Source organism: Schistocerca piceifrons, chromosome 2, assembly GCF_021461385.2.
Source record: "Schistocerca piceifrons isolate TAMUIC-IGC-003096 chromosome 2, iqSchPice1.1, whole genome shotgun sequence".
Lineage (NCBI taxonomy): Eukaryota > Metazoa > Arthropoda > Insecta > Orthoptera > Acrididae > Schistocerca > Schistocerca piceifrons.
This window is the reverse complement of record NC_060139.1, coordinates 864,557,508-864,573,470: the sequence shown is the minus strand read 5'-3', so window position 1 is coordinate 864,573,470 and position 15,963 is coordinate 864,557,508. Positions and strand designations below refer to the sequence as shown.

Sequence of the window (15,963 nt, the reverse complement as noted above, 5' to 3'; positions counted from 1 at the left end):
CGCAAAAGCCCTTACGATATAACTTTCACTCGGATGAACGTTTATTTGTACGTGTTTAAAACACAGTTCATATGATTAAAAGTGCTTCCGATTTCGCCGGCATTCGTTTCTTAAACAAAGGAGACTTGAAAGCTGCTGAAGGAATCGGCAGATTAGTGGAATGTGTGGCTAAAACGCTATGAGCGCTGGAATGGTTAGAAAAATGTGTAGATTGTTGTGATTATGCATCTACATCTACATGATTACTCTGCAACTCACATTTAAGTGCTTGGAAGAGGGTTCATCGAACCACAATCATACTGTCTCCCTACCATTCCACTCCCGAACAGCGCGCGGGAAAAACGAACACCTAAACCTTTCTGTTCGAGCTCTGATTTCTCTTATTCTATTTTGATAATCATTCCTACCTATGTAGGCTGGGCTCAACAAAATATTTTCGCATTCGGAAGAGAAAGTTGGTGACTGGAATTTCGTAAATAGATCTCGCCGTGACGAAAAACGTCTTTGCTTTAATGACTTCCATCCCAACTCGTGTATCATATCTGCCACACTCTCTCCCCTATTACGTGATAATACAAAACGAGCTGCTCTTTTTTGCACCCTTTCGATGTCCTCCGTCAGTACCACCTGGTAAGGATCCCACACCGCGCAGCAATATTCTAACAGAGGATGAACGAGTGTAGTGTAAGCTGTCTGTTTAGTGGACTTGTTGCATCTTCTAAGTGTCCTCCCAATGAAACGCAACCTTTGGCTCGCCTTCCCCACAATATTATCTATGTGGTCTTTCCAACTGAAGTTGTTCGTAATTTTTACACCCAGGTACTTAGTTGAATTGACAGCCTTGAGAATTGTACTATGCCAGTGAGCGCAGGAAGTAACCGGATGATGTTCTACTACAGGAAGTCCATAAAACTTCGAGAATACAGATGCTACACTATCTCACGTTTCAGGATGTATTCTGTATGACACTGAAATAGAACACTTGCACTGTCGGAAGTTGTCCGCAAACTGAGTTTAAAAAATGCAGACTGATTCGCACCACGATGATGATGATGATGATGATGATGATGATGATGACTGGTTTGTGGGGCGCTCAACTACGCGGTCTACAGCGCCTGTACAAAGTTCCAATCTTTACGCAGTCCGATCTAGCCACTTCCAAAAATGATGAAGAAATGATGAGGACAACACAAACACCCAGTCCGTGGGCAGAGAAAATCCCGGAACCAGCCAGAAATTTGCAACATGAAGCTAATTATTCAGACAGTGCAATAACTTTTTTCGAGAGGTACTGTGTTGAAAGAAATAAGTTTTGAAGCGAAACTGTCACTAGTGACAAGACATGAGTTGCTTAAGTTACTTCGGAAGCAGAACAAAAGTCCATGGATTGGAGGCACCGAACATTCCCCAGACGCTTTCCACTAAACAACTTCACGAAAAATGATGTGCACTGTGTTTTGGAATTTTAGGTTTACATTTGTTTTTATCGATGAACCGACACCTAGATAACTAAATGGACCGATTTTTGGAAATTGTACAAAGGAATTTTTATTGAATCCTAGTATATTCTTAGGTTCTTCAAAACTTAACAAAATATTGAAAAAGTTAAATTGGATCAAGAACTTTCTGTCATTCCAAAACCGCGGGTCTCGATAGTACACGTTGAGCCATTCGCCTCTGCGTGACATAATCTGATTTCTAATTCTAGTGATTGAGTGAAGGTAGGGAAGCATCTCCAAACGAAACTTCCTGGCAGATTAAAACTGTGTTCCCGACCGAGATTCGAACTCGGGACCTTTGCCTTTCGCGGGCAAGTGCTCTACCAACTGAGCTACCGAAGCACGACTCACGCCCGGTACTCATAGCTTTACGTCTGCAGTACCTCGTCTCCTACCTTCCAAACTTTACAGAAGCTCTCCTGCGAACCTTGCAGACGTAAAGCTGTGAGTACCGGGCGTGAGTCGTGCTTCGGTAGCTCAGTTGGTAGAGCACTTGCCGGCGAAAGGCAAAGGTCCCGAGTTCGAGTCTCGGTCGGGCACACAGTTTTAATCTGCCAGGAAGTTTCATATCAGCGCACACTCCGCTCCAGAGTGAAAATCTCATTCTGGAACCATCCCCCAGGCTGTGGCTAAGCCATGTCTCCGCAATATCCTTTCTTTCAGGAGTGCTAGTTCTGCAAGGTTCGCAGGAGAGCTTCTGTAAAGTTTGGAAGGTAGGAGACGAGGTACTGGCAGACGTAAAGCTGTGAGTACCGGGCGTGAGTCGCGCTTCGGTAGCTCAGTTGGTAGAGCACTTCCCCGCGAAAGGCAAAGGTCCCTAGTTCGAGTCTCGGTCGAGCACACAGTTTTAATCTGCCAGGAAGTTTCATATCAGCGCACACTCCGCTGCAGAGTGAAAATCTCATTCTGGATCTCCGAACGAACTTTTTGGAGCCGCTGCCTAAGTCTTTTTCCTATGCTATTCTATTCTAATTACTATTCTCTTTTTGGACGAAAAGGGTGCTCTCCTTGACAACTTTCTCCCTCAGGGTACCACAGTTAGCGCAGACAGTTTTTGTGGGAAGAACCTGCGCCGTGCAGTTCAAAGCAAGAGGATCGGCATGGTCTGTAGTGCGTTTTGCTACACGACAACAGCCATCACTTGTGATTCACTGCACTCCAGCACTCATCACACCGCGCGGTTGTGAACAACTTCATTGCCCGCCTCATAGCCGGTGAGCAAACGCCTTGTGGCTATCATTTGTTCTTTCACTTAAAGAAGGACCTTGCGTGTCAGCTTTACGAGGAAGATAACAACAGATGTGTGTGAATTCCTAAGGGACCAAACTTCTGAGCTCATCGCTCCTAGACTTACACATTACTTAAGCTAACTTATGCCAAGAACAGCACACACACCCATCCTCGTGGTCGTGCGGTAGCGTTCTCGCTTCCCGCGCCCTGGTTCCCGGATTCGATTCCCGGCGGGGTCAGGGATTTTCTCTGCCTCGTGATGACTGGGTGTTGTGTGCTGTCCTTAGGTTAGTTAGGTTTAAGTAGTTCTAAGATCTAGGGGACTGATGACCATAGATGTTAAGTCCCATAGTGCTCAGAGCCATTTGAACCACACCCGTCCCCGAGGGAGGACTCGAACTTCCGGCGGGAGTGACATGGCGCCTCAAACCACGTGGCCACTCCGCGCGGTGATAAGAATGTCAAAACGACAGTACAAAACTGTGTAAAAATTCAGGTGGCAGATTTTTCTGAAGAATGATTTCAGGAACTCGTCTTACGGTTCGGCAAGTGGCTTTATATAGGTGTAAATTATATTCACAAGTATCCAAAAGTAAATGAAAGTCCAGATTATCACGTAAAAACGTTCTTACAATATTATCTTTGTTTTACATTATTTTGAAACGATACTTACTTCAAAAATGTGCCAGGTAAAACCTCTTTCGCTTCCTCGTACAGCCATTACTGACTTGCAAGAATGGATCGGTCTAACACCCTAAGGCGCAGAGATTGTCGCAAACACCCAAGACACTTCTATTCTCCCTCACCAGTGAAAACACGGCTGTAGTATCCGTGGAAAACAACTCTTCCCCCTAGTACGCTGCACCTCTGCCGCTCCCCATGATTACTTACATCTACAACCATCACCGGAATTTGCAGATAAATCTTCCCTCTTTTTATTATAGTAGACGACATCTGTCTGTACAGCGACCAGTCAAGATCATACAATGTTTGCAGATGGCCACATTTCTTCATAACTGGAACGATCCATCAAGTATTCAACTCTTCATCAATAGAAAGCCACATACATCAAGACGAAGAGTCCTGATTTGGTTCGTTACAAAAAAATGTTGTAATGTGTGTGAAATCTTATGGGACTTAACTGCTAAGGTCATCAGTCACTAAGCTTACGCACTACTTAACCTAAATTATCCTAAGGACAAACACACACACCCATGCCCGAGGGAGAACTCGAACCTCCGTCAGGAGGTTCGTAACAAAATCATCGTGGAGTGACTAACTGAAAACAGTTAAGAAAGTGCTACAGTAAAGTGGACAGATGCACCGTGGCAGGAAGGATTACGCCCAGAAGGCGTATGCTCTGAACCTGTGGAACAATCTGGCAACTCAGAAAATTGCGCTAATCTAGTTAATAGTGTTAGTAGCATAAATACACCTGTCAAAAGCCTGAATAACCACATTTTCCAGCGCGGAGTGTCAGTGAGATTCTGGAAGATACCGTCAGGGACTAGGAGGTATGTCGACTCTAATGCTATGGCCAAAAAAAAAAAAAATGGTTCAAATGGCTCTGAGCACTATGGGCCTTAACATCTTAGGTCATCAGTCCCCTAGAACTTAGAACTACTTAAACCTAACTAACCTAAGGACATCACACACATCCATGCCCGAGGCAGGATTCGAACCTGCGACCGTAGCAGTCCCGCGGTTCCGGACTGCAGCGCCTAGAACCGCACGGCCACCGCGGCCAGCTGCTATGGCCAGTTGCGCTATTAGGATCTGTGGTGCGTCCAGCCTGATCGTAGTTGTCCCACAAATTTTCGATTCGGTTTAAATTCGGGGAGTCTGGTGACTAGGAAAGTAAGGTAAATTCATCCTGCTGCTCTTCAAATCACCTCTTAGTTTTGACACGTTGCATTATCCTATCCGTAGGTACCATAGTGCTGCGGAGAAACAAACTACATATATGAATTGACATGGTTCCCAGTGGTAGATGGATATTTGTGTTGATCCACCGTGTCTTCCAAAACGACGGGATCACCGAAGGAATGTCACGAAGACTTTCTTCAGGCCATAATGCTCCGTCGTGTGGCCTGGACCATTCCGACGATGTAGTAAAATGCAACGCCTACGATGTCATTTATTATATGGCTATCAGTTTCGACGCTTCAGTGCACCATCTTCAGGACTTAGCTGACCCTGAGGGAGTTAACACCATCCTGATACACGATTCATCACTGCCCAACATCTGTAATTGGTTTTCGCAGGCTACCTGTAACTGCGATATTACACTACTGGCCATTAAAATTGCTACACCACAAAGATGACGTGCTACAGACGCGAAATTTAACCGACAGGGAGAAGATGCAGTGATTTGCAAATGATTAGCTTTTCAGAGCAAAATGGTTCAAATGGCTCTGAGCACTATGGGACTTAACAGCTGTGGTCATCAGTCCCCTAGAACTTAGAACTACTTAAACCTAACTAACCTAAGGACATCACACACATCCATGCCCGAGGCAGGATTCGAATCTGCGACCGTAGCAGTCGCGCGGTTCCGGACTGCGCGCCTAGAACCGCGAGACCACCACGGCCGGCTTTTCAGAGCATTCACAAAAGGTTGGCGCCGGCGGCGACACCTACTACGTGCTGAGTAGAAATGCGTACCATAACGTTTCCGACTTTGATAAAGGTCGGACTGTAGCCTATCGCGATTGCGGTTTATCGTATCGCGATACTGCTGTTCGCGTTGGTCGAGATCCAATGACCGTCAGCAGAATATGGAATCGGGGGGTTCAGGAGGGTAATACGGAACGCCGTTCTGGATCCCAACGGCCTCGTATCACTAGCAGTCGAGATGACAGGCATCTTATCCGCATGACTGTAACGGATCGTGCAGCCACGTCTCGATCTCTGAGTCAACAGATGGGTACGTTTGCAAGACAACAACCATCTGCACGGACAGTTCGACGACGTTTGCAGCAACATGGACTATCAGCTCGGAGACCATGGCTACGGTTACCCTTGACGCTGCATCAAAGACAAGAGCGCCAGCGATGGTGCACTCAACGAAGAACCTGAGTGCACGAATGGCAAAACGTCATTGTTTCGGATGAATCCAGGTTCTGTTTACAGCATCATGATGGTCGTATCCGTGTTTAGCGACATCGCTGTGAACCCACATTGGAAGTGTTGTGTTGGCTGAAGAGCCAACACCGTGTTACTAGAGGAGGCCGAAATGCACGCGTTTTAGCTCACGCAGGCTGGCGTGAGGAGGGAAGGACTATATTGACGTGAGGTCTGGAACATGACAAGGAATTAGAATTCAGAAAGCGGACGTAATTAGTTTGATACTTTACTTCAATCCATTAATGATGAACGTCGCTCTTGACTGTACATGTTTCACAATATTATCTGTTCAGAATAGTAACTCAATATGGCGCCTTGCTAGGTCGAAGCAAATGACGTAGCTGAAGGCTATGCTAAACTGTCGTCTCGGCAAATGAGAGCGTATGTAAGACAGTGAACCATCGCTAGCAAAGTCGGCTGTACAACTGGGGCGAGTGCTAGGGAGTCTGACTAGACCTGCCGTGTGGCGGCACTCGGTCTGCAATCACTGATAGTGGCGACACGCGAGTCCGACGTATACTAACGGACCGCGGCCGATTTAAAGGCTACCACCTAGCACGTGGTGTCCGGCGGTGAAAGCACATTGGAAACGTGTATTAGTCATCGCCATACTGGCGTATTACCCGGCGTGATGGTATGGGGTGCCATTGGTTACACGTTTCGGTCACCTCTTTTTCACATTGACGGCACTTTGAACAGTGGACATTACATGTCAGATGTGTTACGACCCGTGGCTCTACCCTTCATTCGATCGCTCCGAAACCCTACATTTCAGCAGGATAGTGCACGACCGCATGTTACAGGTCCTGTACGGGCCTTTCTGGACACAGAAAATGTTCGACTGCTGCCCTGGCCAGCACATTCTCCAGATCACTCACCAATTGAAAACGTCTGGTCAATGGTGGCTGAGCAACTGGCTCGTCACAATACGCTAGTCACTAGTCTTGATGAACTGTGGTATGGTGCTGAAGCTGCATGGGCAGCTGTACCTGTACATGCCATCCAAGCTCTGTTTGACTCAATGTCCAGGCGTATCAAGGCAGTTATTACGGCCAGAGGTGGTTGTTCTGAGTACTGATTTCTCAGGATCAATGCACCCAAATTGCGTGAAAATGCAATGACATGTCAGTTCTAGTATAATATATTTGTCCAATGAATACCCGTTTATCATCTGCATTTCTTCATGGGGTAGCAGTTTTAATGGCCAATAGTGTCTCTCCGTTGCCGTAGCAGGTAGTCTGTGATAGATGGTTGCCACTAAGGAATCGTGGTGATAACCCCCGCACCGTCACCTAAGGCCGAATACGGCGCACAGAAGCACCAAAATTGGTAGACATATAATAAATGACACCTTAAGGAGTGAAAGGCCGAAGTACCTCAGCCCTCCAATTAAATGGACAGACATAGAAAAACTTTCTGACGATTCTTGATGGGTGTTTGTATTCAGATATTTCAGGCCCATAGAGCATAAAATATAATAAACCTGAAGAGCCCAGCTACCGCTACTCAGTGGTGAAGTTCAGTTGCACTAACGGCTTGCTGATTCCAGCATTCGTCGCCTGTGAACAGCAGCCAGCATGGGTGCATCAACCAGGCTCCTGCTGTGGAAGCCCGTTCTCAGAATGGTTCGCTGAATGGTCATTGAGGAGGCCCTGTTGGTAGCCCCTTGGTTCACCTGGGCGATTAGTTTCTCAGCAATTGCACGTCTGTTCGTGCGTACACATCTACGCTGCCGCGGTTCACTTCTGGCATGCATGGTCCACGGATCAGGACAGTTGCCTTGACGTCGGTTTCGTATGGCATCAATTTCGTCTGCACGGTATACTTTAACCACCGTGACACGCGAACGGGTAACAAACTCAGCCGTTCCGGAAACACTTCCATCCTTGGCCATGAAACCAATTATCATGACCTTTCGGACGCCAAATAAATCGTTCCTTTTCCCCATTATGAGAACGACTGCACTGTTTTCTGCGTCCCCCCCCCCACCCCCAACACGCATTATATGCTCCTGACTTATAGTGCTGTCATCTGCCATTTGTGTGTGGTTATTATTGCACATTGATGTCGAACAAGGCAGTAGTAATGTTTCCATTGTCTGTCTTGATAACCATTGATGAGCACTAGTGTTACGAGACGAGATCTTAGTAAATTAATACCATAAGATTAATGACATTAAACGTTGTAACTGACTGTACAGTTTAAACCAAAATTCGGGCACCCAGATGTTACGTGTATAGTGTCGGCAGAAAATGAACGTCAAAGAGAGGAACCCCTAATTACATGAGCGATAAGTATTTTCGTTGATCTACAGTCACACGTACACAGTATACACTGATGATCAAAACATTATGAGAACCAACTTAAGAGCATGTTGGTCCACCTTTCGATGTAACGAATCTGCATATCATAAATTCGGCAAATCCTTGGCATGTTCCCAGAGATATGTAGCACCAGTTGATCCACATCGGCTACGTAATGGACCGTCCGTTTGTACGCTTAGAGCTAGCGCCAGATAGCGTCCCTGATGTGTTCTGAAGGCTACAGACCAGTTGAATTTCATGTACATCTTCTTTAGCTGACTCATCAAAATAAAGTACCACGATTATAGCTTTGTAACAAGGACAGTTATCCTAATGGCAGACGTCATCGCGGTCGCATAAAGGGATACAGCTGTTCTGCAATATTGTTCACATTCTCCATTACTGTCATGATGCTTTCGAGTACTACCACAGATCCCATGGAAGCAAAGATGAATGTTCGTCATACCTTAACACTGTCCACATAATAGTGCTCACGCTACTCAGAGCCCGTGGAGTGGTGAATGTTTCAAGCAGGTATTCGCCTCGATGACGGCATATCTGGAAACGATTATCGACCTGGTGTAACAAGAAACAGAATTCATCGAAACAAGCAACACATTTCCATTGATGAACGGTCCAAATTCGATGTGCACTTCAATCGCGATTGTCGATGAAGTTGTCTCAACCTGAGAACAGTACTATTAGATAATCATCTGCGGGGCCACATGGTCAACAATGTGCAGCGAATAGTGTGCTACGAAGTATTTGTATACTATCGACTTGCCGCAGAGCGCCCCCTAGCTTGCTTCACAGACTTTAGAGGCCATCGCAGTTTCTCGTAAGTGCTGCACATTGATTGTGGTTCCACTCTTGAGGAATTAGTTGAGCAGAGGACCCCTTTACTCTGAGAAGGAGGTTATCATCATCTTACCTGAACTCTGGATTTCTTCGGCGGTCGAGATGTAGAATGTTTCCACTATGGGCTTTATCGTTTGCCTCAGGCTGCTGGAATGTTGTCGGGCGGAATCATTCTGTTGCCCGAAAATGCCCGCTCCCATGTTGCCAATCAGACGAAGGCTACGCTTCAACGATTTGGCTGGGAAACCCTGCAAAATCCTCTGTACAGGCAGGATTTTCACTTTGCGATTTTCACATCTGAAGAGAGATATGGGTGGACACCAGTTTCAATTGGACGAGAAAATGCAAGAGTGGGTATGTCTTGTACCCCGCACTGCGGAATTTGAATCCCCGTCAGACGTCATGGACGTCAAAGACCCATAGAGGTCTCTGCACCATCGCGCCGTAAGCTGTGGCGGCGCGCGCCTCCTGGCCTGCATTTAGAGTGAGGTGCCACAGTGAAACACGTGGTTGCAGCGGCCAATAGAGGTTTTTTTTCTTTATTGTGATTTCATTCCCCGGCCCCATATGGGCAGGGGAGGGCTGTCAGCGGCACAATCCGCCGCTCTTCGGCCGAGTGACACGACAACTAAAACAAGAATAAAATAATACATACAGAAGGCGATAAAAAGACGGAACATAAAACAGAGTAATGGAAGAAAATGGAGGTAAAAGTAGACTGATATGGAGGTGTTCATGGGGAACAGTTAAAAAAAGTCACTAGAAAGTTAAAAAAAACATAGTTGGCGATTCTTAAAACACAGAGAAGACATTGAATGGATATGCACAGGTTAAAAGTCAGCCACAGTATTAAAAACACTCCAGAACAACACACTTAAAACCCACTCATAGCACACACAATGAAGAATAAAACTGGCAGGTGGTACCTGCCACAGGAAAGGTCGAGACGGTGGAAAAGGAGGGAAGAACAAGGGGAAGCAGGGGAAGCGGCAGGATGAAGAGAGTAGGGGCATCGGTGGGTACACGAAGAGGCAGGAGACATGTGGAGTGGGAGATGATGAGGGAAGACAGGGCAGGAGGAAGTGCAGAGACACTGAAAGGGGCACAAGAGAGGGATGGGAGTAGGAGGGGGAAGCTGCTCAGGAGGAGGGAGGGGGAGGAGAGGGAGCCCTGAGGAGGCAGGAGGAAGGTGGGGTTAGAGTTGGTAGGAAGGGTAGATGTCAGGGCGAAGCTCATCATCCGGGAGGGGTAGATGGTGGAAGTTGCGTTGGGAAAGGAGATGGAGAGAGGGTGGGACACAACGGTAAAGGCGCGGCAACTGGTTGGGGTTGGAGAGGAAGGGAGACAACAGGGAGTGAGGGGGATCAAGGCAACGGACAATATATAGTGTGCAGATGTGTTCAAGGAAAAGGAGAAGGTAGGGGAAGGGGATGAGGTTGTAGAGGATGCACTTGGGGGACGGAAGGCTGATGCAGAAGGCGAGGCAGAGCGCATGGCGTTCAAGGATTTGGAGGGCTTTATAGAACCAGGGAGGGGCGGAAATCCGCGCTAGGCTGGCATAACAGAGGATGGCGCGGATGAAGGATTTGTAGATGTGAAGGATGGTGGAAGGATGCAGACCCCCACATCCGACCGGACAGGAGTTTCAGGAGGCGGAGGCAGTTGTGAGCTTTGTATTGGATGGTAAGGGGATGGGGGGACGGATCCAGGTGAGGTAGCGGTCCAGTGTGAGGCCAAGGTATTTGAGGGTAGGAGTGAGGTGGGTAGGACGGCCATAAATGGTGAGGTAGAAATCATGGAGGCGGAAGCCAATAGCGGCGTCCCCGATTGAGTACTTAAGCGCCTGCCTGTCGCTCATCCTGCCAGTCTAACCTCGCATTAGACAGCGTATTGACTTTCGTGTTTTCGAATTGACGTGGTGCTCTGGTTTGGTTTGTGACTCTGTTGTCTGTTCTTGTTTTGTGTCGCAAGGTCCTTCTTTGGTCGTGTCCGTCCTCTCCCGTTGTGTTGTTGTTCGCGGGCCGCTCCGCGGTCCCGCCGCGTTTCCGTTACTACAACCCCGCGACCGATGCGGCTTTTCACGGATGATGCTGTAGTATACAGAGAAGTTGCAACATTAGAAAATTGTAGCGAAGTGCAGGAAGATCTGCAACGGATAGGCAATTGGTGCAGGGAGTGGCAACTGACCCTTAACATAGACAAATGTAATGTATTGCGAATACATAGAAAGAAGGATCCTTTATTGTATGATTATATGATAGCGGAACAAACACTGGTAGCAGCCACTTCTGTAAAATATCTGGGAGTATGCGTGCGGAACGATTTGAAGTGGAACGATCATATAAAATTAATTGTTGGTAAGGCGGGTACCAGGTTGAGATTCATTGGGAGAGTCCTTAGAAAATGTAGGCCATCAACAAACGTGGTGGCTTACAAAACACTCGTTCGACCTATACTTGAGTATTGCTCATCAGTGTGGGATCCGTACCAGATCGGGTTGACGGAGGAGATAGAGAAGATCCAAAGAAGAGTGGCGCGTTTCGTCACAGGGTTATTTGGTAACCGTGATAGCGTTACGGAGATGTTTAGCAAACTCAAGTGGCAGACTCTGCAAGAGAGGCGCTCTGCATCGCGGTGTAGCTTGCTGTTCAGGTTGCGAGAGGGTGCGTTTCTGGATGAGGTATCGAATATATTGCTTCCCCCTACTTATACCTCCCGAGGAGATCACGAATGTAAAATTAGAGAGATTCGAGCGCGCACGGAGGCTTTCAGACAGTCGTTCTTCCCGCGAACCATACGCGACTGGAACAGAAAAGGGAGGTAATGACATTGGCACGTAAAGTGCCTGGATGAGGTATCGAATATCTTGCTTCCCCCTACTTATACCTCCCGAGGAGATCACGAATGTAAAGTTAGAGAGATTCGAGCGCGCACGGAGGCTTTCAGACAGTCGTTCTTCCCGCGAACCATACGCGACTGGAACAGAAAAGGGAGGTAATGACAGTGGCACGTAAAGTGCCCTCCGCCACACACCGTTGGGTGGCTTGCGGAGTATAAATGTAGATGTAGATGTTCCGGTCGCCGTTACAACAGTATGGTTGTGGATCTGTTCTGAATGGAACCATTTCGTGGTCCAGAAGTGCTGGTGTTTGGTTTTCTTTTGACTGCCCCCCTCATTGGCTGTAATTTTATAGTATGAAAACATCAACTACTTCAGAATACTGAGATTGTACTTTAACATCAGGGTAGTTATCACAGCATATATACGCATACTTTTATTTGGAAACCAAGGGAAGCTTCTGAGTTCACCTTAAGTTAAACCCCCCGACACACAAAGAGCCCGGGTGCCTGCGTCACCTGTACATGTCTGCTGTCACTTCGTAAGCTAAGCCAACTTCATGTTTACGAAATGTCAATGTTTGATAAACCAGTTAATCTGGGGCCATTTCCCATCATTTCAACTGATCCAAAGGCTGATTTTGTCTACTTGTACCTCAGCTGTACAAAATCGCAAGTGGTTTTATTATTTTCATTTCTATCATGGTTTCTCAGTGAAAGAGAATGCTGTAACACACGGAAGACGATGCAGGCCCCCTGCACGTCCCAAACGTGTTGTCCAACAGTTACTTCGCTTTTTCTAATTCGTCAGTCATTCGATATCGAAACAAGAGATGGAAGGATCGAAGAAGAATTAAGAAGCATAACTGCGCACTCAAAAAGTATCTTCAATAAAATGAACAAAAAATTAACCTAAAAAGTATCAGCCTAGAAATACGGTACAGAATTCTAGAAATACTGTTTGGAGTGCGGTTAGATGAATCCTTTTGGGATGTGCAGTTACAACACTGTCGCCTGATAAACAAAGTAAGAGCCTACGGAATATCAGACCAGCTATGTGGCTGGATTGAAGAGTTTTTAGCAAACAGAACACAGCATGTTGTTATCAATTGAGAGACGTCTACAGACGTTAAAGTAACCTCTGGCGTGCCACAGGGGAGTGTTACGGGACCATTGCTTTTCACAATATATATAAATGACCTAGTAGATAGTGTCGGAAGTTCCATGCGGCTTTTCGCGGATGATGCTGTAGTATACAGAGAAGTTGCAGCATTAGAAAATTGTAGCGAAATGCAGGAAGATCTGCAGCGGATAGGCACTTGGTGCAGGCAGTGGCAACTGACCCTTAACATAGACAAATGTAATGTATTGCGAATACATAGAAAGAAGGATCCTCTATTGTATGATTATATGATAGCGGAAAAAACACTGGTAGCAGTTACTTCTGTAAAATATCAGGGAGTATGCGTGCGGAACGATTTGAAGTGGAATGATCATATAAAATTAATTGTTGGTAAGGCGGGTACCAGGTTGAGATTCATTGGGAGAATGCTTAGAAAATGTAGTCCATCAACAAAAGAGGTGGCTTACAAAACACTCGTTCGACCTATACTTGAGTGTTGCTCATCAGTGTGGGATCCGTACCAGATCGGTCTGACGGAGGAGATAGAGAAGATCCAAAGAAGAGAGGCGCGTTTCGTCACAGGGTTATTTGGTAACCGTGATAGCGTTACGGAGATGTTTAATATACTCAAGTGGCAGACTCTGCAAGAGAGGCGCTCTGCATCGCGGTGTAGCTTGCTCGCCAGGTTTCGAGAGGGTGCGTTTTTGTATGAGGTATCGAATATATTGCTTACCGCTACTTATACCTCCCGAGGAGATCACGAATGTAAAATTAGAGAGATTCGAGCGCGCACGGAGGCTTTCAGACAGTCGTTCTTCCCGCGAACCATACGCGACTGGAACAGGAATGGGAGGTAATGACAGTGGCACGTGAAGTGCCCTCCGCCACACACCGTTGGGTGGCTTGCGGAGTATAAATGTAGATGTAGATGTAGAAGTTGTAGTTCCAAGAGTGGGTGAGAAATGCCTATGGAATAATACAAGCAGAATTTGGATTGTTGATCATCTATTGAGACATCACGGAAATTTTTATGTGAATATTTTCACATTAAAAATTTGGAGCCAGTAATTTTCAGCACGCACTCGTAATTATAAAAGACGCCCGCAGTAGCTCCCGCACAGAAATGAAGAAGACGGCAGAAGGACGTGAACACTGGAAGTCTGCTAGACTTCAATCCTCGGATTGAGTACTAATGGGAGTCTTCGAACTTCCAGAATCTTTTCTAATTCTGTATTAAGATATCCATATTTTCCTAAATACTACCTCAAAATCATCTTTAATATGAAACTTCCTGGCAGATTAAAACTTTGTGCCCGACCGAGACTCGAACTCGGGACCTTTGCCTTTCGCGGGCAAGTGCTCTACCATACTGGCAGAAGTAAAGCTGTGAGTACCGGGCGTGAGTCGTGCTTCGGTAGTTCAGATGGTAGAGCACTTGCCCGCGAAAGGCAAAGGTTCCCGAGTTCGAGTCTCGGTCGGGCACACAGTTTTAATCTGCCAGGAAGTTTCATATCAGCGCACACTCCGCTGCAGAGTGAAAATCTCATTCTGATCTTTGATATGCTTTGAATATTACGAGTACATAGCCTGCGTATATAGATCTTCCGCTTTAATACACCTACCAGCGCCAAGGAAAAAATTCCAGCATGCATTGGTAGTTGTAACATTATCTTTTCCCTGTTTTCTGACAAGGTTCAGTAGACACATTTCCTCACTTGCAATGGTTAATATTTCGTACTTCAGTACAGTTTTTGACACTGTACTACAGCACATTTCATATGGTGCATCAGATGATCCATAAACCATACAGTGCTTGGCTTCTGGTGAACACTAGAGGGAAATTATTCGCCGTTGCCATATCAAACTCTGATATCATTAGAATGTTCTATTCAAAAAGTTTTCTTCGCCTGTGTCAGCTTACTACTTCTATTACTTGTTCACAGTTGTATGTATACACCACTAGCCATTAAAATTTCAACAGCAAGACGGTTAGTACATAACAAAATTCACTAACTGATGGCAGACAACACAGTAGGAACAACACAAGAGATTTATAGATCATTTGGAATAAACAGGGAAAGAAATCTTGTGCTCAGAGGTGCCACCTCTGGCTCTAGCCCGTCGGGGTATCGATTTGAGCTGAGCTTTGAAGACAGGTAAGATACGTCACCCAGTGATGCTTCCACTCTGTGGCAGTGTTCGCCAGTTATAGTGGTGCAAGTGTGTCGATAACACCTAGCCAGCTGTTTTCAGTGGATGACACATCTGGGGAATATGTTGGTCAGTGTAATAGTTGAAACCTCTGTGTCATGGAGGTAGGTCAGAACCGCATGGGAAACGTGCGGTATGGTATTACCTTGTTCAATTATAACGTCACAGGGAACTCACAGATAACGTGAGCGGTCGTTTTGTATTTTATTCTTCTCTCCACTCAATGGGGCCTGACGCTCCAGGTTAATAAACTGGATTCTGGTAGGCGTCGTTAAAACATATAAATAAATATTGTGACGGGAGAGCTTATGAATATTAAATGAAACAAGAGTTACGACTTGATTTATTGCAGCAAAATTAATATTAAACTGAGGCCATCTGTGGCAACATTAACATGATTAAATCATAGCCAAATAAACAACTGATGGCAACCTGTGGCAACTTTGATGTTCTTGACATACCTGACGTAGTGGTCGGGGAGGAAAGCTAATGTTCTAACAAGAAATTTACTTATAATCACAGGAAGCCTACTATTTATCGTAAGGGTAATGGATATAACTCATACTATAGAAAGGAAAACGTCACATCTACATCTACATGGATACTCTGCAAACCACATTTAAGTGCCTGGCAGAGGGTTCATCGAACCACCTTCACAATTCTCTATTATTCCAATCTCGTATAGCGTGCGGGAAGAATGAACACCTATATCTTTCCGTATGAGCTCTGATTTCCCTTATTTTATCTCTGTGATCGTTCCTGCCTATGTAAGTCG

The 15,963-nt window shown here is 46.0% G+C and overlaps 1 non-coding gene across 1 annotated transcript; it reads right to left on the bottom strand.

The window, feature by feature from the left end:
- Positions 1–1,766: 1,766 nt before the first annotated feature.
- Positions 1,767–1,841, bottom strand: Trnas-cga. Its single transcript has one exon. It is a non-coding gene; the product is annotated as a tRNA-Ser (tRNA).
- Between the last annotated feature and the right edge of the window lie 14,122 nt (positions 1,842–15,963).